General features: G+C 45.3%; 1 protein-coding gene across 1 annotated transcript in view; it reads right to left on the bottom strand.

The window, feature by feature from the left end:
- LOC126248831 (sulfate transporter-like) overlaps positions 1-26,330 on the bottom strand; it is a 531,455-nt gene that overhangs the window by 332,044 nt on the left and 173,081 nt on the right. The window lies entirely within an intron of this gene.

Here is a 26,330-nt window from a genome sequence, read left to right as displayed (position 1 = left end):
AAACAGAACACACTTGCACAAGACCATCAGACCACGCTGCAGTTTTAAATTACACTGCCTGTACTCGCCGTTAATAGAACTTGAAGGCAACAGACGTGGTCGGCGAGACGTTAAATACTGATCTTTCTTTCTTCCTTCCTTCCTTCCTTCCTTTCTTTCTTTCTTTCTTTCTTCCTTCCTTCCTTCCTTCACTAACGGCCTTCTCGCGCGACAGAGGAAAAGGGTAGATTTCAAAATGAATATTCCACCTACAGCGGAATATGCTGTTTTGAAACGTGCTGACAGATTACTATTCCAAGCGAGGAAACGTGCCTTCAAGTTTGGAAGGAAAGAGGGAGGGACTAACAGGGCCGGGGCGGGCCGACTGGATGTTCAACCGGAAGAGCACTGCAAACTTCGGACTTCTGGGTTGCCAGTAAGGCCCGGCGCTCACTTAATACACTACTGGCCATTAAAATTGCTACACCACGAAGATGACGTGCTACAGACGCGAAATTTAACCGACAGGAAGAAGGTGCTGTGACATGCAAATGATAAGCTTTTCAGAGCATTCACACAAGGTTGGCGCCGGTGGCGACACCTACAACGTGGTGACATGAGGAAAGTTTCCAACCGATTTCTCATACACAAACAGCAGTTGACCGGCGTTGCCTGGTGAAACGTTGTTGCGATGCCTCTGTAAAGAGGAGAAATGCGTACCATCACATCAACGAAATTGATAAAGGTCGGATTGTAGCCTGTCGCGATTGCGGTTTATCGTATCGCGACATTGCTGTTCGCAATGGTCGAGATCCAATGACTGTTAGCAGAATATGGAATCGGTAAGTTCAGGAGGGTAATACGGAACGCCGTGCTGGATCCCAATGGCCTCGTATCACTAGCAGTCGAGATGACAGGCATCGTATCCACATGGCTGTAACGGATCGTGCAGCCACGTCTCGATCCCTGAGTCAACAGATGGGGACGTTTGCAAGACAACAACCATCTGCACGAACAGTTCGACGACGTTTGCAGCAGCATGGACTATCAGCTCGGAGACCATGCCAGCGGTTACCACTGAAGCTGCATCACAGACAGGAGCGCCTGTGATGGTGTACTCAACGACGAACCTGGGTGCACGAAAGGCTAAACGTCATTTTTTCGGATGAATCCAGGTTCTGTTTAGAGCATCATGATGGTCGCATCCGTGTTTGGCGACATCGCGGTGAACGCACATTGGAAGCGTGTATTCGTCATCGCCATACTGGCGTATCACCCGGCGTGATGGTATGGGGTGCCATTGGTTACACGTCTTGTAAGTAGGCTGTTTCTGTTTTCTTATTGGCAACGTTACGTAGCGCTCTGTACGAAAATCACTGGCTGTGCTGTGTGCAGTCTGTGGCTAGTTTGCATTGTTGTCTGCCATTGTAGTGTTGGGCAGCGGCAGCTGGATGTTAACAGCGCGTAGCGTTGCGCAGTTGGAGGTGAGCCGCCAGCAGTGGTGGATGTGGGGAGAGAGATGGCGGAGTTTTGTAATTTGTCATGAACTGCTATATATATTATGACTATTAAGGTAAATACATTGTTCTTTATTAATATCTTTCATTTGCTAACTATCCCTATCAGTAGTTAGTGCCTTCAGTACTTTGAATCTTTTATTTAGCTGGCAGTAGTGGCGCTCGCTGTATTGCAGTAGCTTGAGTAGCGAAGATTTTTGTGAGGTAAGTGATTTGTGAAAGGTATAGTTTAATGTTAGTCAGGGCCATTCTTTTGTAGGGATTTCTGAAAGTCAGATTGCGTTGCGCTAAAAATATTGTGTTTCAGCTTAAGCACAGTCCTGTATAATTTTTCTAAGGGGACGTTTCAGTCTCTGTCACTTCTTGTTCGCATTGACGGCACTTTGAACAGTGGACGTTACATTTCAGATGTGTTACGACTCGTGGCTCTACCCTTCTTTCGATCCCTGCGAAACCCTACATTTCAGCAGGATAACGCACGACAGCATGTTGCAGGTCCTGTACCGGCCTTTCTGGAAACAGAAAATGTTCGACTGCTGCCCAGGCTAGCACATTCTCCAGATCTCTCACCAATTTAAAACGTCTGGTCAATGGTGGCCGAGCAACTGGTTCGTCACAATACGCCAGTTAGTACTACTCTTGATGAACTGTGGTATTGTGTTGAAGCTGCATGGGCAGCTGTACCTGTACACGCCATCCAAGCTCTGTTTGACTCAATGCCCAGGCGTATCCAGGCCGTTATTACGGCCAGAGGTGGTTGTTCTGGGTACTGATTTCTCAGGATCTGTGCACCCAAATTGCGTGAAAATGCAATCACATGTCAGATCTAGTGTAATATATTTTTGTCCAATGAATACCTGTTTATCATCTGCATTTCTTCTTGGTGTAGCAATTTTAATGGCCAGTAGTGTATTAATCAGCCGTCAAGATTCGGGAGAAGGTAGAATTTAGCGTCCCGTAGAGAAGGGCCACGGCTGAGTTGACAAGGACGATAGTACATTAAAAACGGGATGTTTCATAGATCCCACCAAGAGCAGGCTCCGGTAGACGCGAAGGAGTCAAACAAGAGCATTTCATTACAATACAAAAATGTAAATTTATGAACTATATTGAAGCGTCATAGAAACTGTTATAGGCATGCGTATTAAAATACAAAGTTATGTAAATAGGCAGAATACGGTGCTACGGTCGGCAACGTATCTGGTGCAGTTTTTAGAACGGTGACTGATGCTACAAAGGCAGGTTATCGGGATTTTAAGTGAGTCTGAATGTGGTGTTATAGTCGGCGCACGAGCCATGGGACACTGCATCCCCCTACACGATATTACGCAGGTGTAGTAGTTTCTTTGGCTGTTCAGTGTATAATATGGTTAGCATGAACTAACTGTACGTACGAAGGTCACTGAATATATTTTGTGGTAGTCATGCCTATGTGTTCGGCCTTCTACATCGGCATGACTACCACCAAATTATCAATTAGGATGAATGGGCATAGGTAGAGGGTGTGTACTGGCAACTCGCAATATCCTGTTGCAGAGCATGCTCTACAACATGACATTCGTGACCTCTGTGACAGTTTCACCACACACGGACTGCGGTTAGTGTCTATTCCACAGTTTTCGAAGTCACTACTGTGAATGGTGACAGTGTCGGTAACACGTAAGCCCCTATTTAGCCGAAGAGAACCGTGTAGAGCCTTCTGAAACTTTTAGACACTGATATAAATCTGTAGAACATTCTAGGGGAAAATAAACTTTTAATATATTGTTAAATTTACGCCGTAATGTCTATTACTCAAAGCGGGATTTCCAACTAAATTTCTTCAAAACTTCGACCCGCAAAAATTTAGCTATCCTTCGTTGCTGGGTTTAGTGTCTCTCAAATAAGGAAAACAAATCGATTGTTAAGAACGTAAAGAGCGAGTCCTGCAAAACTGTTGTCCTGCTCAAGCCCACAAATCCACAAACACTGACTGGAACCTTAAATGATCGATGAACGTCGAGCTGTGATAATGGTCAAAGTTAGCACAAGCTTAGTTACGGGAGAGCGAGCTACTTCAGGTAAGAAGGCGCGAGCCAAACTATCCGCAGACGAGACCATGGTACTTGTGAGCTAACAAGGGAACCTTCCCATCGCACCCCCCTCAGATTTAGTTATAAGTTGCCACAGTGGATAGACCTTGAAAAATTGAACACAGATCAATCGAGAAAACAGGAAGAAGCTGTGTGGAACTATGAAAAAAATAAGCAAAATATACAAACTGAGTAGTCCATGTGGAAGATAGGCAACATCAAGGACCGGCAAAACACATGAGCGCTGTGGTCCCGTGGTTAGCGTGAGCAGCTGCGGAACTAGAGGTCCTTGGTTCAAGTCTTCCTTCGAGCAAAAGTTTAATTTTTTATTTTCAGACAATTATCACAGTTCAGGCACTCACACGTAATCAACTTCGCTATACAAAATTACAGGACATGTTCAGATTTGCTTGGACATATGCAGGATTTGACGGTCTACACACGAAAATTTGAAAACGTAAAAAACATATGTTTTGACAGAGCACAGGGAAAAGTGTGCGAGTGTGAGACTTTTGGATTCATTTGTTGCAGTTTATGTGACAAACTCTTATGTTTTCATCACTTTTTTGGGAGTAATTATCACATCCAGAAGAAAACCTAAATCGGGCAACGTAGAAGAATCTTTTTACCCATTCGCCAAGTGTACAAGTTAGGTGGGTCGACAACATGTCATGTGACGCACATGCCGTCACCAGTGTCGTATAGAATATACCAGCCGTGTTTTCCTGTGGAGGAATCGGTTGACCTATGACCTTGCGATCAAAAGTTTTCGGTTCCCATTGGAGAGGCACGTCCTTTCGTCTACTAATCGCACGGTTTTGCGGTGCGGCCGCAAAACACAGACACTAAACTTATTACAGTGAACAGAGACGTCAATGAATGAATGGATAGATTATAACTTTGCTAAAATAAAGAAAAATTTTTCGCTTTAGGGGAGACTTGAACCAAGGACTTCTGGTTCCACAGCTGCTCACGCTAACCACGGGACCACGGCGCTCCTAATCTCGGAATGTCCATGATGTTGCCTATCTTCGCGTAGACTACTCAGTTTGTATATTTTGCTTATTTTCTTATAGTTCCACACAACTTCTTCCTGTTTTCTCGATTGATCTGTGTTCGGTTTTTCAAGGCCTATCCACTGTGCCAACTTATAACTAAATCTGAGGGGGGTGCGATGGGGAGCTTCCCTTGTAAGTAGAGACAGTCCAAATCGTATACATCTCAAAATCTGAAAGGTAGGCAAAGTTATAAACACATTAACACTATGGCGCGTAGTTGTGGGCTTCATATGAGAATGTTAACTGTTGGTGGTTCTTCCTTCTAATATGTTCTATCCTCTATCCCGAAGTGTCGAGCGGGGTGCTCTGAATGCAACTTATTGTACAGCGCAGATCTTTTCAACCAACAATTGGGAATATTTGGGAGACGGTTATACCAGTTTTGGCATTTGCCTAAAAACCAATGATAGCTCCAGAAAACCTTGGTCGAAACCAGTGCATTGGAAATATTTTGATTTCTTTCTGGGAAAATACGTCTCAAGTAAAAATATGAAGAGCTAGTGCATGTTGAAGTATCTGTTTATGTGTCTGAAAGAGAAAGGCGATGAGCTGCGCGACATGTCAAATGCATCCACCTGTTATCCAGCGGCACAAGTAGGATATGGTAACCGGTGCGCGTGGCCTGCCAGATCCGTAGGGCTGCCGTTTCGTTGGAGGCTCACAGTCAGAAGAATAAAAACAGTTGTGCTACAGGGATATGCCCTCCGCCCTATTCTCTACTCCATACATACAGCCGATTTAGAGGTGAGGCCAAGGATTCTGCGAGCAATCTATACAGATGATATAACTTCTGACAAGAAGCAGATGGCCGGTGGCTCTCCCCCCACAGGACGTGAACGAACGGCAACCAACTGGCGCACTGGCTTTAATGCCAAAACAGCTAAGACAGGCTCTTTACCTGGAGACCGAAGCCAAACCTCAAAACATTCATCTCTTTGGAGAACCAGTACAGAAGAAACAAAATACCTGGACGTTGTCTGAGATGGAAAATTAACCCGGCAGCGTCACATTGCAGAGCTACGACGAAAAATGAAGCAGCGACTTGGTGCACAATCCTCTTGTAACGGGACATCCTCCCCTAGCATTACTTTTCCTTAACAGTTGTTGTCGATATTAGTATTTTTTTCGAATTTTTGACAGGCCAATATTATCTCAGCTGCTTTTCTGAAAAGTTTCATATAATTTTATGCACAGTATGTTATATTTCAAGCTAAAATTAAGAAAGTGAATTGCTTTATTTTGGATGTTATAATCGATAAATACTAGTCCTGAATGTACAGTTAAAATTATTTTTTTTAGAAACATTTGAAATTACGAATTGTCTGACACACTTAAAATTTCTATTATTAATTACGCGATCGAGTACTGTTTCCTATGTTGTTTACTGGATTCATTTACGAAATAGTAACAGAAACTAATAGAAATTCATTTGTCGAGAAAAACTGTAAACCCTTTGGAATATTGTTATTTCCGCTGAGTGAGAGAGTAGTAATCATGCCTCTGATGTGATCGGACGTATTTTTGTATTTTGTGCGAACAATGTAATTTCGGCTTTGTTAATGCAAAAAATCACAAGACTGTATGATATACTATAATGTGACAAAATATACTAACGTAACAACAAAAATTCTGCAATAACAGTCTTCAAATTTATTTATTTATCTACATCTACATCCATACTCCGCAAGTCACCTGACGGTGTGTGGCGGAGGGTACCTTGAGTACCTCTATCGGTTCTCCCTTCTATTCCAGTCTCGTGTTGTTCATGGTCTCTTCGCGAGATACACGTAGGAGGGAGCAATATACTGCTTGACTCCTCGGTGAAGGCATGTTCTCGAAACTTCAACAAAAGCCCGTACCGAGCTACTGAGCGTCTCTCCTGCAGAGTCTTCCTCTGGAGTTTATCTATCATATCCGTAACAGTTTCGCGACTACTAAATGATCCTGTAACGAAGCGCGCTGCTCTCCGTTGGCTCTTCTCTATCTCTTCTATCAACCCTATCTGGTACGGATCCCACACGGGTGAGCAATATTCAAGCAGTGGGCGAACAAGTGTACTGTAACCTACTTCCTTTGTTTTCGGATTACATTTCCTTAGGATTCTTTCAATGAATCTCAGTCTGGCATCTGCTTTACCGACGAGAAATTTTATACGATCATTCGATTATAAATCACTCCTAATGCCTACTCCCAGATAATTTATGGAATTAACTGCTTCCAGTTGCTGACCTGCTATATTGTAGCTAAATGATAAGGGATCTGTCTTTCTATGTATTCGCAGCACATTACACTTGTCTACATTGTGATTCAATTGCCATTCCCTGCACCATGCGTCAATTCGTTGCAGATCCTCCTGCATTTCAGTACAATTTTCCATTGTTACAACCTTTCGATATACTACAGCATCATCCGCTAAAAGCCTCAGTGAACTTCCGATGTTATCCACAAGGTCATTTATGATTATCGTGAATAGCAACGGTCCTACGACACTCCCCTACGGCACACCTGAAATCACTCTTACTTCGGAAGACTTCTCTCCATTGAGAATGACATGCTGCGTTGTGTTATCTAGATCAATGCAACTATGATGACCTAAAATGAATTTCAGATTCAAGAATCAGACCCCTCGACAAGAAGAACTGGAGCCAACTCTACGTGAAAAAGATAAGTAAACTAGAAAGTTTATTGTATTCTTCGCTCCTCTCAAACTTCATAAGAGACTAAGGTGGACAACAGCTGCAAGTAGCCTATAGGAAGGAGGGGGGAGATTACACTCTCCTCGACGAGAAATCAGCACCTTTCTTCAGGTGTGGCTCGATCATCTTCAGTCTCTACGTAAGGCCAGTGATGGACTGCGGTAGTGCAGCGCATCAACATCTGCAGAGGCTACAATCCGTGCAAAACGTGGCTCTACGTCGAGTACTTCACGTGCCGTAGATTGTCCCTTCGAAATACCTCCATGAGCAAGCAGCTTAACTACAAGTGTTCGATGAAATAAAAAAAAATGCAAACTAACTGTATCAACGCACAAGAAGATCTACAAACCCAGTGATTAGGCAATCAGGCCGACAACAGGCAGATCGAGACCGCCACAAGCGGTCCATAGCCTTACTGTCACGAACATGAATCTATCAGAAGACACACGATTGCAACCATTCGCAGCCGAGAAGGCACAGCAACAAACGAGAAATCTCGGCAAGTGCAACTCAAGACAGAAGCAGGAACTGTCACAAATCAAATCCTGCAATCACCACCCATTGTTATAAATAATAGTAATAATAATAAGTGCGAGCGGCGTGACAGGCGAAAAACTGAAGAATGGCATAACAAACGGGGAAGAGAGAGGGCGAAGCTGCAGGAAGAAGAAGCGAAAGGATTGGAACAGAGCTGTAGCTAGGGTATCCTGTGCTCCTAGCACAACTGCCGAAGCTGTGTCGTCATTGTCGTCGTTTCCCCCTCCCTCCCTCCCCCCCCCCCCCACCGTAAACTATCTTTCTGCATTTTTTTTTCTACATTGATTTAGTAAATTTTATTATTATTTTGTGTAAGTTTTATAAAAAAATGAAGCGTTACTGAAAAAATATTACTTAAATGAACTATACTTATTAAATCTATTGCACACAACTACTTAAATTCATCATTGTAGTATATAAATTAGAAATTGTAAAAATGGTTCAAATGGCTCTGAGCACTATGGGACTCAACTTCTGAGGTCATTAGTCCCCTAGAACTTAGAACTAGTTAAACCTAACTAACCTAAGGACATCACACACATCCACGCCCGAGGCAGGATTCGAACCTGCGACCGTAGCGGTCTCGCGGTTCGAGACTGCAGCGCCTAGAACCGCACGGCGACTTCGGCCGGCAGAAATTGTAAGAACTTCGTAAAATACTGTAAGTAAACCATAATGTAAATCTTACTGTTTATGGCCACTACTGTACATTTGTGCTTATGGACATGACTGGTACAAATAGCGAAACCGACTGTCCAGTGAAATTTAATACGAGAACTACATGGGTTAAACGATTAGTGCAATCGTTAGCAATGAAACTTAACTTTCGATGCTTTAGGGTGCGTCATTCATTCGCGCTAGAATGACAATAAAGTACCTAACACGTAAGTAAGGACTGCTTCCAGTGGTCTCGCACCAGATTCTTTAGGAATTCCGATGGCCAATGTCACTTAACGCAATGAGCGTGGCGCTCTGCTAATAGAGTCTGTGGCTACTACACGTAGGTCACTGTCCAGAGCGCATTTCAATGACTCTCTCTCCAAATCGTTGCAGAGCTAGGTAACGTAACTGATATGATCTCTTAAAAAGTAAGAAAAGAGGGTGAATAACTTTCATTACAATGATAACCATTACGACTGATGTCCCTTTTCATCTTAGCCGGCCACTGTTGCCGAGCGGTTCTAGGCGCTTCAGTCCGGAACCGCGCTGCTGCTACGGTAGCAGGTTCGAATCCTGCCTCGGGCATGTATGTATGTGATGTCCTTAGGTTAGTTAGGGTTAAGTAGTTCTAAGTATAAGGGACTGATGACCTCAGATGTTAAGTCCCATAGTGCTTAGAGCCATTTGAACCTTTTCATCTTTAGCATAATGCAATTTCCAGTGAGATGTGCAATTTCGATCACTATCAGCCAATCACAGGCGTAATTTGTTAAGTATTGTGAATTGTATTTGACACAGTCACTTTTTTCCCACGGACATCTCTATATTGTTTGCTCGAGGGTGGTTTCACTCGAGAATCTATTTATTTTTACTCCTAGAGTGTGAAATCATGATGTTGTTTATAATTAATTTTAACAAACTTCATTTATAAACATACTTTCCTTTTACTTACGTGGTGTTTATTTATTACCTTGAATCTTTAGCTATATGTACCCGTGTTGCCCTCCATTCTTTTCGTTGGTTGTGATGGGAGTGGGGGGGGGGGTGGAGGGGGAAGAAGAACCAAACAGCAAGATCATCGGATTAGGAAAGGATGGGGAAGGAAGTCGGCCGTGCCCTTTGCATTTTTTTTTTTTTTTTTTTTTATGTACAGTGTCATCTAGCCGCCTCCCATTTTGTCACCCTCTCGCTCTCCTCTTTTTTCTTGGAACCCAGCAGACTTTTGCCACCCATTCTCCTGGCTACATATCACGACCGCCTCCACATACTTACAGTGACAGTTGTGTCTTTCACTTCACTCTGTCCCCTGATCCGTATGTCTGTTTTCCTGTCTCTGGTAGTAATACCCAACACACATCTCACAATGCACATGTCAGTGTTTGAACAGAGTCGGCGTCTCATCTATAAATGCGCGCTGCAGGAAGGGAGGCAGGGGGACGTGTGAGAGGCGGCGTGTGCCGCATGCCCCGGTGTGTATTCTGAGCCCTTTACGCGGTAATGCGCGGACCGGCGCGGCGGGCCGGAAAGCGGATAATTGCGCAGCGAGGCGGTCATTCTCCGTGGTACGCACCAGGCGCGGAAATAGCGCGCTAGTACAACCACTGCACCATTACGGAATTTTCCACAGCCGGTCGCTTGCTCCAAACTTCCACCTCATCTACTCTATTCTCACTTGTATACATAGCGTCCTGAGACATAAAAAATTTTTCTCACCTAATGTACTCAATACACATATTTAACAATTGTTTAATTCGCCTTTCTTTAGTATTATGGGTGCAATTTGATTTCACATTATGCACTGAAGCGCCAAAGAAACTGGTACAGGCATGCGTATTTAGACACAGATATATGAAAACAGGCAAAATATTGCGCTGCGCTCGGCAACGCCTATATAAGACAAGTGTCTGGCGCACTTGTTAGATCGGTTACAGCTGCTACAATGGCAGGTGTACACTTGATGACTGCACGACACAACGCTTTACGCTCGTGGTCGTGCGGTAGCGTTCTCGCTTCCCGCGCCCGGGTTCCCGGGTTCGATTCCCGGCGGGTCAGGGATTTTCTCTGCCTCGTGATGACTGGGTGTCGTGTGCTGTCCTTAGGTTAGTTAGGTTTCAGTAGTTCTAATTTCTAGGGGACTGATGACCGTAGATGTTAAGTCGCATAGTGCTCAGAGCCTTCAGAGCCACAACGCTTTACATCTCGCACGGGCCCCACAACAGCGACGTCGGACTGTTATTGACTGGAAACGTGTTGTCTGGTCGGACGAGTCTTCAAATTGTATCGTCCACCCCCGGTAGCTGAGTGGTCAGCGCGACGGAATGTCAATCCTAAGGGCCCGGGTTCGATTCCCCGCTGGGTCGGAGATTTTCTCCGCTCAGGAACTGGGTGTTGTTTTGTCCGAATCATCATCATTTCATCCCCATCGACGCGCAAGTCGCCGAAGTGGCGTCAAATCGAAAGACTTGCTCCAGGCAAACGGTCTACCCGACGGGAGGCCCGAATCACACGACATTTTTTCAAATTGTATCGAGCGGATGGTCGTGTACGTCTATGGAGCAACCTCACGAATCCATGGACCCTGCATGTCAGCAGGGGAGTATTCAACTTGCTGGAGGCTCTGTAATGGTGTGGGGCGTGTGCAGTTGAAGTGTAGTGGGACCCCTCATACGTCTAGATGATGTTCACATGTGTGTGAATTCCTAAGGGACCAAACTGTTGAGCCGAGCGGTCTAGGGGCCAGAGTGGCCGTGCGGTTCTAGGCGCTTCAGTCTGGAACCGAGCGACCGCTACGTTCGCAGGTTCCAATCCTGCCTCGGGCATGGATGTGTGTGATGTCCTTAGGTCAGTTAGGTTTAATTAGTTCTAAGTTCTAGGCGACTGATGACCTCAGAAGTTAAATCGCATAGCGCTCAGAGCCATTTGAGCGGTCTAGGGCGCTGCAGTCATGGACTGTGTGGCTAATCCCGGCGGAGGTTCGAGTCCTCCCTCGGGCGTGTGTGTGTGTGTGTGTGTGTGTGTGTGTGTGTGTGTGTGTGTGTGTGTGTGTGTGTGTGTGTGTGTGTGTGCGTGTGTGTGTGTGTGTGTGTGCGTGTGCGTGTGTGCGTGTGTGCGTGTGTGCGTGTGCGCGTGTGCGCGTGTGTGCGTGTGTGCGTGTGCGCGTGTGCGCGTGTGCGCGTGTGCGCGTGTGCGCGTGTGCGCGTGTGCGCGTGTGCGCGTGTGCGCGTGTGCGCGTGTGCGCGTGTGCGCGTGTGCGCGTGTGCGCGTGTGCGCGTGTGCGCGTGTGCGCGTGTGCGCGTGTGCGCGTGTGCGCGTGTGCGCGTGTGCGCGTGTGCGCGTGTGTGCGTGTGCGCGTGTGTGCGTGTGTGCGTGTCCTTAGAATAATTTAGGTTAAGTACTTCAAATCAAATGGCTCCGAGCACTATGGGACCTAACTTCTAAGGTCATCAGTCCCCTAGAACTTAGAACTACTTAAACCTAACTAACCTAAGGACATCATACACATCCATGCCCGAGGCAGGATTCGAACCTGCGGTCGTGCGGTTCCAGACTAGCGCCTAGAACCGCTCGGCCACCCCGGCCGGCTAGGTTAAGTACCGTATGAGCTTAGGGACTGATGACCTTAGCAGTTAAGTCCCATAAGATTTCACACACATTTTGAACCAAACTGCTGAGGTCATAGGTCCCTAGACTTACACATTACTTAAACTAACTTATGCTAAGCACAACACACAAATCGTCCGGCGAGAGGGGCCGCGCAATTCGTGACATGGCGCCTCTGCGCAGCCACTCTGCGCGGCGATACGTCTACATACGACTCCGACAGGTGACAGGCACGTAAGCATCCTGTCTGATCACCTGCATCCATTCATGTTCATTGTGCCTTCCTACTTATTTGGGCAATGCGACACCCCACATGTCCAGAAATTCTACAAAGTGGCTGCAGGGACACTCTTCTCAGTTTAAATACTTCCGCTGGCCACCAAACTCCCTAGACACGAACATTATTGAGCAAATCTGGCATGCCTTGCAACGTGCTGTTCAGAAGAGATCTTTACCCCTCCGTGCTCTTTCGGATCTATGTACAGACCTGCAGGATTCATGTGTCAGCTCATTCCAGCAGTGCGTCAGACATTAGTCGAGACCATGGCACGTCGTGTTGCGGCACTTCTGCGTGCTCGGGTGGGCCCTAGACGATATTAGGCAAGTTTCTGTGGCTCTTCAGTGTATTTAATGTTTATGTAGGCAGATTTACTGGGTTCACAGCTCCATAGTATTCATTCGTATTACGCGTCACGAAGCCAAACATCTGGCAACCACAGTTATACCGAGTCCCACAAAACCATTGGGGTTTATTTCGAGATTTGAAGCTACAAAAATAAATATAGAGGGTGCTGTTACTCGAGTTTTGCCGAGCAGAGTTTAAATTTAGCATTAATGGAAAACTGGCGAAGACTTATGTAGGGTGAAGCCGAAAGTCACAGACAAAATTTCGGACACTGTTGAGGGATATATTTTCCTGTATATTTTGGTAGAAGGAACCCTTGGTCTCCTGTGGAACGTTACAGGGTAGTTGCACTGCGGCCGGCCGCTGTGGCCGAGCGGTTCTAGGCGCTTCATTCCGAAACCGCGCTGCTACTACGATCGCAGGTTCGAATCCTGCCTCAGTCATGGATGTGTGTGTGGTCCTTAGGTTAGTTAGGTTTAAGTAGTTTCTAAGTTTATGGGACTGATTACCTCAGATGTTAAGTCCCACAGTGCTTAGAGCCATTTAGTTGCACTGCGTTTGATTTCTTGCCCCCATTTATCTTTGTATCTGTATTGTATTGCACTGAAAATACTGTATCTGCACGACAGTGGAAATGTGCCGTGCCTTGTTTGAAACTGGTGTCATTTACTGAGGGTACTCGCTGTCGACAAGACACTCACCATACCCGTCGCCTTCGAGCTCACATTCAGTTCTGCCTCGGGCACAACGACAGAACCACAACACGGTACTTTTGCATCTGATGGTTTCTGTACTAATTGTGTTTTTTGTTGTACGTTTTGACGATTACATATTACAGGCTTCCATCCTGCTGTGAAAAAATTTTCAAACAAAAGTAATTGAGGTAAAAACCGTAGAAGTCGTAATTACATTATTACAGTACTTTTTAATGATTCACTGGAGACCACGGGTCCCTTATACCAAAATACTTAGAGACTATCCCGGAACAACCTCCGAAATTTTGTCGACGGAGTTAGGGTTGGTCCTATATTTAAGAATTGTTTCCTATCTCCTTATATCTCGAATTATGGTTGTAATCATATTTGCTGTGCTATTTACTGTTGGCGGATAATAAACTGAGCGAACGTTACGCCTGCAAGTAACACGAGCTGAAATCACTTGTTATAAAACAAAGGCAGAATCGTCTTACCCAACACAACACACAAGCTAATTCAGTTCCAAATAGAAGTCCAGGTCCAGAAGAGAGAGGTAATAGCTGTTTTCCAGAATCGGCGTAACGAAGGTTCCAGTGACGAGGTATGAAACGCAGATCCGGCCGGCGGGCCGAGTATTGACTTCCAACGGTCACCTCCACGTTACATGTCTCTCGCTCCCGCAACCCGTAGAGTCGCGGGTACTGAAGGCGGAACTATGCGCCGTACAAAAATGTAACCGCCACTCCTTGTCTGTCTTCGTACTGCTGGAGTGGCGGGGTATTACAGTCGGTGTCTCTAACTGAGTCGCTCATACGTGTATTTTTTCAGGTCGTGGAAGCTATTGTAAATGTTTCTATTATCTGCTTTTACATTAACTCACATTTAAAGGCTTAGCTGATTTATGACGCTTTTAAACGCATATTAACGTGTTTATTTCATCTGAATTGCTTGGTTTTCTCGTAACACCTATGCCGTTGTGTGATAGTAACTAACCTGATACAACAGAACTTACAAACACTGTGTAACAATAGTTAATCTACTTTCACATTTTGTTGTAGCTAATTTTATTACGATGACTTATTTAGAAAGAAATGTTTCCTGTCATTTTTCATCCCATAAATTTGAAGAGTCCGTAATTGGAATAACTACACTGAGGACAATCACATTTTTCAAACACGTGCTGCCTGCCGTAAAACTTGTTAGAAAAACGTTTCTCCTAGGAAAAAAAGAAAAAAAAAAAGGTTCAAATGGCTCTGAGCACTATGAGACTTAACTTCTGAGGTCATCAGTCCCCTAGAACTTACAAGGGAACCTCCCCATCGCACCCCCCTCAGATTTAGTTATAAGTTGGCACAGTGGATAGGCCTTGAAAAACTGAACACAGATCAATCGAGAAAACAGGAAGAAGTTGTGTAGAACTATGAAAAAAATAAGCAAAATATACAAACTGAGTAGTCCATGCGCAAGATATGCAACATCAAGGATATTATGAGCTCAGGAGCGCCGTGGTCCTGTGGTTAGCGTCAGCAGGTGCGGAACGAGTGGTCCTAGGTTCAAGTTTTCCCTGGAGCAAAAATTTTACTTTCTTTATTTTCGCAAAGTTATGGTCTGTCCGTTCGTTCATTGACGTCTCTGTTCACTGTAATAAGTTTAGTGTGTGTGTTTTGCGACCGCACCGCAAAACCGTGCGATTAGTAGACGAAAGGACGTGCCTCTCCAATGGGAACCGAAAACATTTGATCGCAAGGTCATAGGTCAACCGATTCCTCCACGGGAGAAAACGTCTGATATATTCTATACGACACTGGTGACGGCATGTGCGTCACATGACATGTTGTCGACCCACCTAACTTGTACACTTGGCGAATGGGTGAAAAGATTCTTCTACCTTACCCGATTTAGGTTTTCTTGTGGATGAGATAATCACTCCCCAAAAAAGGATGAAATCATAAGAGTTGTCACATAAACTGTAACAAATGAATGCAACAGTTTCACAGTCGCACAGTTTTCCCTGTGTTCTGTCAAAATATATGTTTTTAACGTTTTCAAATTTTTCCGTGTGTAGACCGTCAAATCCTGCATCATTATCATCATCATCAGCCAATTCAATCATTAAATGATGTGGCCTCTTCGAGTCGTGGATTCAGGTAGGCTTTCAGCAGTCTTCTCCAAGTGGGACGGTCTTGGGCAGTTCTCTGCCAGGTGTTACCAGCGATCTTCTTGATGTCTTACAAATCCTGCATATGTCCAAGCAAATCTGAACATGTCCTGGAATATTGGAGTGCGAAGTTAATTATGTGTGAGTGCCTAAACTTCGATAATTGACACACGATCACGTAAACAATACTGTTCTGTGTACCTGTGCAGCTTCGCAAAATCATAGAATCTTTTCATAAAGTATTTCACTTGCCGAAAACCAAACACATCTAACGGTTGCACAAGAAGTGAACACCCTGGAGGAATGGTAATCACGTCTTCTCCCACACTAAAACTGTACAATGCCTGATCCTTCTGTCTGTATAGCTGTCAAGGAGATAATAACTGTCTGAAAATAGAAAATTAAATTTTTCACTCGAGGGTATACTTGAACCAAGGACCTCTCGTTCCGTAGCTGCTCACGCTAACCACGGGACCACGGCGCTCCTGAGCCCACATAAGCCTTGATGTTGCCTGTCTTGCGCATGGACTACTCAGTTTGCATATTTTGCTTATTTTTTTCATAGTTCCACACAACTTCTTCCTGCTTTCTCGATTGATCTGTGTTCAGTTTTACAAGGCCTATCCACTGTGCCAACTTATAACTAAATCTGAGGGGGGTTCGATGGGGAGGTTCCCTTGTTAGAACTACTTAAACCTAACTAACCTAAGGACATCTCACACATCCATGCCCGAGGCAGGATTCGAACCTGCGACCTTAGCGGTCGCGCCGTTTCAGACTGTAACGCCTAGAACCGCTCGGCCACCCGGCCGGCTCCTAGACTACAGCCGAGCAAACTATGTTTACAGTTTTCGTATTTTAAAAATTGAACCAAATTTTAAACACACTGTTTTTCTTATGTAGTTAAAATGAAAATGTGGAAATAATTTTTAAGTTTGTATTTCTTTTTGCAATAGCGGTACTTACAAAAAATAAGTAACCATCGAATGGTGCAAGAACAGAACCCGCTGTCCCAGGCGGGCAGCTTGGTGTTTAAAAAGAACAGTCACTAGAATCAAAACAAGGTATCAAGTTGTCTGACTTGAAAAAGCAGACAGGCGTCAGCCTGCTTAAAGAGAATCAAAGAAACAGCCGTGACTTGTGTTACGAAACTATGTAAATATTTTCCTACGACTCTGCAGTCGCGTCTCCTCCAACTCGAAGACCGCATTGAAGCTCAGGAAACATTCTGTCTAATAAGCTTTGGAAAGCATTCCGTCCACGAGGATCCAGCTATGACGACGAGTTAGTCAACGATGTTATCTGTATTTCAGGTGTCTTCGGTGACAACATCGGATAGCGACCTTCGTTCCAACGATAATCATGTCTAAGTGTCACTGATATGTTTTTGTAATTTTGATTAATTTGCTTCTGATTGAGTTAACTACCTATACAGGGTCTGTCAATTGTTTTATGTACGTCACTACGTCACTCATCAGGTCTTTCCAGAGAATAAAACGATGCCTTGAGCTGCCGGTGTCGCTTCTGTATGATATTTTACTTTCTTCAAATACCTTCAACTTTTTTTTCATTTACGAGCCGTATTAGCAAGGAGCTACCTTTTTGCGTTTACTGTACTCGGTTTCAATATGGCGTCGACTCGATACATATCAAAGGTGCCGCCTTCCTGCTTTCCTTTCTGTATAGTCTGTCCTGGTGAAGCAGACGCACTGGAATTTTGGGAAAATTTGCTTCACGCTGATCTATGACGAAATTCCTCTCCGTTTGATATTTATGACCCACTACAGCACAACAATCTGATGTGTAATGTGTTCAAAAAATGACGCAACCTTACGGAAAATGTTTCTTTTTTGTTGTAGGTATGATCCTTGTTGAACTGCGGAATAAATGATTTACAAATCACAGCACGAAGTGATTATTGTCAACCAGTAGGTAAATATGGCACTTGCAACTACTCCCAAATTGCACCACGTAACTCTGTCTTTAGGCCGCCCGGTTAGCCGTGCGGTCTAACGGACGGCTTTCCGGATTGGGAAGGAGCGCCTGGTCCCCAGCACGAATCCGCCCGGCGGACTTGTGTCGAGGTCCGGTGAGCTGGCCAGCCTGTGGATGGTTTTTAGGCGGTTTTCCATCTGCCTCGGCGAATGCATGCTGGTTCCCCTTATTCCACCTCAGCTACACTATGTCGGCGACTGCTGCGCAAACAAGTTCTCCAGGTACGCATACACCACCATTACTCTACCACGCAAACATAGGGATTACACTCGTCTGGTGTGAGACGTTCCCTGGGGAGGGGGTGTCCACCGGAACAGAGTAAATGTGCCACCGGTCACCGGTGGCCGAACCGCACAATAACCCTGAGAGAGTGGTTCGGTGTGAGGCGGCGGGGGGTGAAGTGGACTGCAGTAGTCGTCGTGGGGTTGTGGAGCACTACGGCTGCGGCGGGGACGGAGCCTTTCCGTCGTTTCTAGGCCCCCGATTAACATACCATACAATACAATACAACTCTGTCTTTTGGTGATACCTTACACATGTCGCTTACAAAACTCACCCGCACACTAATCCCGCATTGCAGAAACAAACAATTGAACGAAACTTTACAACATGTGTTTAAGACTATACAACATCGTGTTCGATTATGTGAATCGCATAACGAAGGTCACTTTCAATAAATTTTGGGGGTTAGCCATTTTCCCATATGATTGCGTTACATTTCGTAGAGCTTATACATCAATACGTCAATGGACGGTGAGAATCACACAAGCGGCGGTAAATCACATGTTAGATTCTGTCTCTGTCACTGTAACGTCCATGAATGACACTGTCCTTGGAAAGTTGCTTTCAGAGTGTAAGGGAGCTGGGAAGCCGTTTTCGAGCAGCAGCGCATCTCACTAAACAATTCCAAACGTGATCAGTGGTACTAAGGCTACGTGAGTTGACCGAGCAGGCCATACCGTGCGTTTATTTGTTTTCTGTCCAATGTGTGACCGAACACAACCGTTTGAAAGATAGTTGTTTCATTGCCTATTACACCAACATAAACGCAAAATCCTCACCGTTTCTGTCTCCACTGATCTTACCATCAGAGATACATACGCATCGACACTGAAGTCCGCTTATAATGTTGCGGCCTCCGCCAACGCAAAAGCACCTGTTGCCATTTTGTTATCTAAAACCCATTACAAAAATAAAGAAGAAACTGCACCATTCTATGCAGTCCAGTTTACGTATTGGTGTGTTTACTCCAAGCGCTCCAACTGCTGATGAGTGCTGGATTATAAACACACCAAACAAAATACACTGAAGATCCAAAGAAACTGGTACACCTGCCTAATATCGCGTAGATCCCCCGCGAGCACGCAGAGCTGCCACAACACGACATGGCATGGACTCGAATAATGTTTGTAGTAGTGCTGGAGGGAACTGACACCATGAATCCTGCAGAGCTGCCCATAAATCCGCAAGAGCACGAGGGGGAGTAGATCTCTTCTGAACAGCACGTTGCAAGGCAGCCCAGATATGTTCAATAATGTTCATGTTTGGGGAATGTCTCTGAGCATTATGGGACTCAACTGCTGAGGTCATTAGTCCCCTAGAACTTAGAACTAGTTAAACCTAACTAACCTAAGGACATCACAAACATCCATGCCCGAGGCAGGATTCGAACCTGCGACCGTAGCGGTCTTGCGGTTCCAGGCTGCAGCGCCTTTAACCGCACGGCCACTTCGGCCGGCTCATGTTTGGGGAGTTTGGTGGTCAGCGGAAGTGTTTAAACTCGGAAGAGTGTTCCTGGTGCCACTCTGCAGCAATTCTGGACCTGTGAGGTGTCGCATTGTCCTGATGGAATCGCCCGTCGGAATGTACAATGGATATGAATAGATGTAGGTGATCAGACAGGATGCTTACGTACGTGGCACCTGTCAGAGTCGTATCTAGATGTATCAAGGGTCCCAGATCACTCCAACCGCACACGCCCCACACCATTACAGAGCCTCCACTAGCTTGAACAGTCCCCTGCTCACATGCGGGTCCCACGAATTCATGAGGTTGTCTCCACACCCGTAAACGTCCATCCGCTCGATACAATTTGAAACGAGTCTCGTCGCGCCAGGCAACATGTTCCCAGTCATCAACAGTCCAATGTTGACGGGCCCAGGCGAGGCGTAAAGCTTTGTGTCGTGCAGTCATCAAGGGTACACGAGTGGACCTTCGGCTCCGAAAGCCCATATCGACGATATTTCGTTGAATGGTTCGCACGTTGACGCTTGTTGACGCCCCAGCATCGAAATCTGCAGCAATTTGCCAAAGGGTTGCACTTCTGTCACGTTGAACGATTCTCTGGAGTCGTCGTTGGTCCCGTTCTTGCAGGATCTTTTTCCGACCGTAGCGATGTCGAAGCTTTGTTGTTTTCCCGGTTTCCTGATGTGCTCTGTACATTCGTGAAATGGTTGTATGGGAAAAATCCACACTTCATCGCTACCTCGGAGATGCTGTGTCCCATCGCTCGTGCGCCGACTGTAACACCACGTTCAGATTCACTTAAATTTTGATAACCTGCCACTGTCTCAGCAGTAACCGATCTAACAACTGCACAGGACACGTTTTTTTTTAAATATAGGCGTTGCCGACGACAACACCGTATTCTGTCTTCTACATATCTCTGTATTTGAATACGCATGCTTATACCAGTTTCTTTGGCGCTTCAGTGCAGTAGTCATGTATAAAACATTCTCGGACTTTTTGCGGCCACAGTTCAGAGTAAAATCTCGAGCTTTCGACGATTATCTCCATCGTCATCGTTAGGAGCAACTGACTGTCTCAAACTGCTGCTGTGGTGGCCCAGCGAATATATTTTAGCGGTGTATGGAAGCGAGCTCTCGATGCAGAGAAGAGGCAGAGACATTCGTCGCAATGTTTACGCAACAACGGGAGCGATGGCGCCACTAGGGCACACACTGACAACATCTGCGACAGCATTACGTGATTAACGACCAAATCGGAAGCCGTCTATGGGCTGTATAACGCCGCCGCAGCAGCACTGTACACAGTCATTCCCTCCTGGCAAAGAGGGTAGAGGTAATCGTCAAAGGCTCGGTGTTTTATTCTGAAATGTCGTGGCAAAAAGTTCGAGTGTTTTTTACAAAACATTGCCGTCGCGAAAGACATCGTTCTCAAAATGTCAGTCGCCCTCTTAAAAGAGCATGCTAGCCCGGTTCTAGCGATTTAGCATGCTACCCCCAGCAATCGCGGCGCACCTGCATGGAAGTAATGGTGGCATGTGTCACGGATATAGAATTCTGCAACAGTGGCTTCCTGAAAAATATAGCTTCCCTAACCCAGATGTTTCCCGGCGTTTACGATTAGTGTCGTGTAAAAAAGTTTGAAATTTGTGGTAAGGTCTTATGGGACCAAACTACGTAGGTCATCGGTCCCTAAGCCTACACACTACTTAATCTAACTTAAACTAACTTACGCTATGAACAACACACAGACCCATTTCCGAAGGAGGACTTGAACCTCCGACGGGGGGAGTCGCACGGACCGTGACAAGGCGCCCTAAGACCGCGCGGCAGTGTCGTGTAGATGATTAACAAAAGTAGCATCATGGTTTTAAGGGTTCCGGGTGTTTTTCCTTTTCATTTAGTATTTTATAAATTTTCTAATTCCTTTATAGTTAATTTCACTAATTACTGACAATGCTTAAATTGCAAATATTGAAGTGTGTGTTTTTATCTGTCTTACACAACTTTCTGTAGCTGTATAATAAATAATCAATAAATACTAGCCACTTTGGAGCGCTGTAGATGGTATAGCCTGTACAACTTCCACCGTTGACGTACGTCACGACAGTGAAGTGAAGAGTATGTGCCAGTCGGTTGTGCACAGTCAGCACAGTAAAATGAGCTCAAGTAGACATGTGACAGAACAGCAGAAACGAGCCACCGTGTTTGGGCATGCCCATGACAACACCGTGAATAAAGTTGCTCGATTTGTTAGTGTAGTGGCACGGGCTGTCCAACACGTCTACAAGTAATGGTGTACCACTCGCAGCCACGTAAGAACAGGGAGGGATCGAAGACGAATGTCACGCTTTGTCGATGAAATCGGTTTCCAATCCGACAGCAGTTGGTACTGTTAGTGAATGCAGGTCCATCACAACCAGTTTACGAGACAACACTGTGCAAGGAACTGAGTTTATTGGGCCTTTGGAGTCTGGTATCTCGCAAGAGTTCATTGCACACAGAGACATGCAAACCTGCACGTCTTCAGTTTTTCCAGCCAACAGTAGCAGAATGGAGGCGTGTAGTGGGGTCCGATTAGTCGCGATAATGCCTCTTTCAAATGATAAATGGCGTCGAATGCAGAGAGTGGAATGGGTAATTCATGCCGAAGGTGGTCCAGTTATGTTTTGGGAGCTTTCTTCGTACATGGCTACAGGCCACTCATTCAGGTAACCGTGAACATGAACAAGGATATTAATTTCAGCGTTCTCGGTGATTAAATGTTGCCCTTTCTTCTGCATGTTCACGATGAGTATGCTGTGGACAAACTCGTCTTCGAAGCTGACAATAGCCGTGTTCACAGGACTGCACCTACACCATCCCGATTTGAGGAGCGCCTCAACCGGTCCGCTATATCATCCGATAGTAAATAGAATCGACATTCTATCTATCTGACAGCTCTGCGGAATATAATCATCAATGAGTGTTTGCAGCTGGGTTACGGCATACCTGAGCAAACTAGTGCACTCTCCTCCTCGCCGAATTTAGGCGCCCTCGTCGCTCAGCTTCCAGCATGCGGCCCTAGTTGACTCTTTAAGTGTATGATTGGTTCCAATTCGTGCCTTGGTCGTCGTGAAACTGTCAATGGCTGCCTATCTGATGCCGCAGACAAGGTGTGAATTTAAATGCCACTGCTGCCCAGTACCCTGACGGCGAACATACACACCAACTGAGAAGAGCTGGAACCAACACTGATGCACGACTTACATCTCAGGCTAACGTGTTGTTCTATCCTTAAAAAAAGTGTCATCAACCTCCTGCAGGTCCACAAAATGATCCACTTAACAGTCAGTCGGGTAAGTGATGATCATAAATGCTGTTGTACAACGCTAATGAGCGCAATAGGATGCTAGAGCAACTGTCCACTATTTAAAACATCGTTCACAGACTTGTACTCAAGATTATCATGCTTGGTACGTGGTTTCTACAAACTAAATGATTGAAACTATTGTTCTGTTCAAATGGTTCAAATGGCTCTGAGCACTATGGGACTTAACATCTGAGGTCATCAGTCACCTAGAACTTAGAACTACTTAAACCTAACTAACCTAAGGACATCACACACATCCATGCCCGAGGTATTGTTCTGTATCAGTGTCACTCTAGTAATGTGGTGTTTCTACTTCCCAAGCTTAGTGGTGTCCATTTTTTTATGTTTCGCCAGTATATCATCCAAAGATATTGCTCTTTCTCTACCTTATTGAAGCTGGTGAGTTCTATTGTTATGAGAGTTTTTGCATCAGTCCTTTATGTGATGACTAGATCACTTCAGACGATACCAATTTTGGAAGTAGGGAAGGTATATTTTATTATACTAAAAATAACTAAAAATACTTGAAATTCCGAGGTTTGGAAATTAAAAAGGTTTTGCTACATGTCAAATATTTCTCTCAAAATAGAAAAAAGATTAGCATACTGTCGATTATTAGGTCACTAGAGACGGAGTACAGGCTGGTATTTTGGAACGATGGAGAAGGAAATGACCTGTGTCCTTTCAAAGCAACCATCTCAGCCTTTACCTTAAGCGACATAGGGAAATCACGGAAGCCCCAATGTGGCTCAGAGACTGTAATTTCCAGAACCAGATGAGTCAGTCATCCTTGCTACGAAACTACATCATGTTTTGAGACTACTCACAGGTTGAATAATCCAAGATGGGCAGGTGGTGACCATTTTACAAAAACTAGAGTTATGATCCTTAATGATCGGGCGAGTTACGCTTGACTTGAATGTAGTTAATGTGGAATCGGGATTACGATTCTCACCGATGGTGAGGAGTTTCATCAGCCATTCTGGATTTCGAAGGAAAGTTAGTTCTCATTCATCCTAGGTGGGTACTGAACAATGCAACAGTTTCCTCGGAATAGGTTAAGTTCTTATCTGAATGTTGCCTCACCAAGCTCTGTGTGTTATAATCTGGAAATGAACTGTTGACTACTATACATACTTCAGAATATGTATGACCTGTTGATAGATTTCTACGCTGATGCGAATGGACTTAATGTGTGTATTTTTTAGCTATGTACACGCAATGACCAGTTTAAAGTGTTCAATGACTCCAAAATGAGATGATAGTGTGAGACATGAAGGCTTTTGTCTAACCAGTACAGCGAAACTAGTTTTGATTTGTCGTGACTCTCTCACACACTTACTATTGAACTGTTCTCTCAAGACCATTTTCCTGTGACTGCGATTACTTTGGATAGAACCAACTGGTAGTTAAAAAGAGAGTTCGCTGTATATGTTGTCTACTGTATTGGTCGAACCCTGGAGATTCTCTGTGTATAATCAGATAGTTAGGCCCATATCAGTGGTGTCAAATTTGTATCGAACAATATCTTGCGCGTCAAAACGAGGTTGATGATCGTTTCAAAAACCATCAGACGGGCATACAAATGTATAAGAGCGATTCGAATCCACGAATAAAACATGTTTCTCTCAACGAAGATGTAATTACGTCACGTACTGAAACCGCTAGCGCCGCATTTCGCCTGTCGTAAGTGGACGGCACCAGCGGACATTATATGATGCCTGGGATAGAATGAAAAGAGCTGTTTATGGACGCCATGACCCACCAACCAGTCTGATGGATCTACGCCGAATCGCCGTTGAAGAGTGGGACAATCTGGAGCAACAGTGCCTTGATAAACTTATGGATAGTATGCCACGACGAATTCAGGCATGTATCAATGCAAGAGGACGTGCTGCTGGGTATTAGAGGTACCGGTGTGTACAGCAATCTGGACCACCACCTCTGGAGGCCTCGCTGTTTGGTGGTACAACATGCAATGTGTGGTTTTCATGAGCAATAAAAAGGGTGGAAATGATGTTTATGTTCATCTATATTCCAATTTTATGTACAGGTTCCGGAACTCTCGGAACTGGGGTAAGCAAAACTTTTTTTGATGTGTGTATAATTTCCACCGTTCCAAACTCTAATAGCGCGTGAGGAAAATAAACGAGAGACTAGTTCGTTGATACTGTTGCTGCAGAATGGTTGACTAAGTTGACGCAGCCACAACCTCACCTGTGCTTGCACCGCTTCATCACTATCAAAGTCAAGTCCCCGAAGCTGTTCTTTAAGATTTGGAAACATGAAAATCGGATGGGGTCAAATCGGGACTGTACGGAGGATGGCCAACTAGAGTGAACCCAAGGTGTCGGATTGTTGCAGATGTCGCAACGATGTCTAGCATTATCATGTTGAAGGTGAGGGTGCTCCACGTGTGGACTGTTCGTATTAGAAACTCTATTACAGCACGCCGTTCCTCACGCACCGACATACACTGGTCAGCCAGAACATCATGATCACCTGCACGGATAACAGCGACGACGTGTCGTGCCATGGAAGCAGTGAGGCCTTGGTAGGTCGTCGGACGGAGTTTGCACCACATCTGCACACACAAGTCATCTAATTCTCATAAATTCCGGGGAGGGGGGCGATGAGCTCTGCGTCACACTCAATCACATCCCACATGTGTTCGATCGGATTCAGATCTGGCGAGTTGGGAGGGGAGGGGAGGGGGGAGGGGAGGGGAGGGGAGGGGATGGGTGCAGCACATCAACTGGAACTCACCACTGCGTTCCTCGAACCATTCCATCACACTCCTGGCCTTGTAACATGGCGCATTATCTTGTTGAAAAATGCCGCTGCCATCGGGAAACATGATCATCACGAAGGGGTGTACGTGGTCTGCAACCAGTGTACGATACGAGCTCCACTGCACCCATGGATGCCCACGTGAATGTTCTCCAGAGTATAACATAGCCGCCACCAGCTTGTCTCTATCCCGCAGTACAGGTGTCAAGGAGCTGTTGCCCTGGAAGACGACGGATTCGCGCCTTCCTATGAGCATGATGAAGACGTTATCGGGATTCATCAAACCTTCCAACGATCTGCCACTGCGCCAACTTCCAGTGTCGATGGTCATGTGCCCATTTCAGTCGTAGTTGCCGGTGTTGTGGTGTTAACATTGGCAGGGGGGTCGTCGTCAGCGGAGGCCCATGGTTAGGAGTGTTCGGTGCACTGTGTGTTCAGACACACTTTTACTTTTTTTTTTGTCATCAGTCTTCTGACTGATCTGATGTCGCCCTCCACGAATTCCTCTCCTGTGATAACCTCTTATCTCAGAGTAGCACTTGCAACCTACGTCCTCAATTATTTGCTGGATGTATTCCAATCTCTGTCTTCCTCTACAGTTTTTGCCCTCTACAGCTCCCTCTAGTACCATGGAAGTCATTCCCTCATGTCTTAACAGATGTCCTATCATCATGTACCTTGTCTTTATCAGTGTTTTCCACATATTCCTTTCCGCTCCGATTCAGCGCAGAACCTCCTCATTTCATGCCTTATCAGTCCACCTACTTTGCAACATTCGTCTGTAGCACCACATCTCAAATGCTTCCATTCTCTTCTGTTACGCTTTTCCCACAGTCCATGTTTCAGAACCA

Source organism: Schistocerca nitens, chromosome 3 (genome assembly GCF_023898315.1).
Source record: "Schistocerca nitens isolate TAMUIC-IGC-003100 chromosome 3, iqSchNite1.1, whole genome shotgun sequence".
NCBI classification, from domain to species: Eukaryota; Metazoa; Arthropoda; class Insecta; order Orthoptera; family Acrididae; genus Schistocerca; species Schistocerca nitens.
This window is presented reverse-complemented; position numbering and strand designations above follow the sequence as displayed.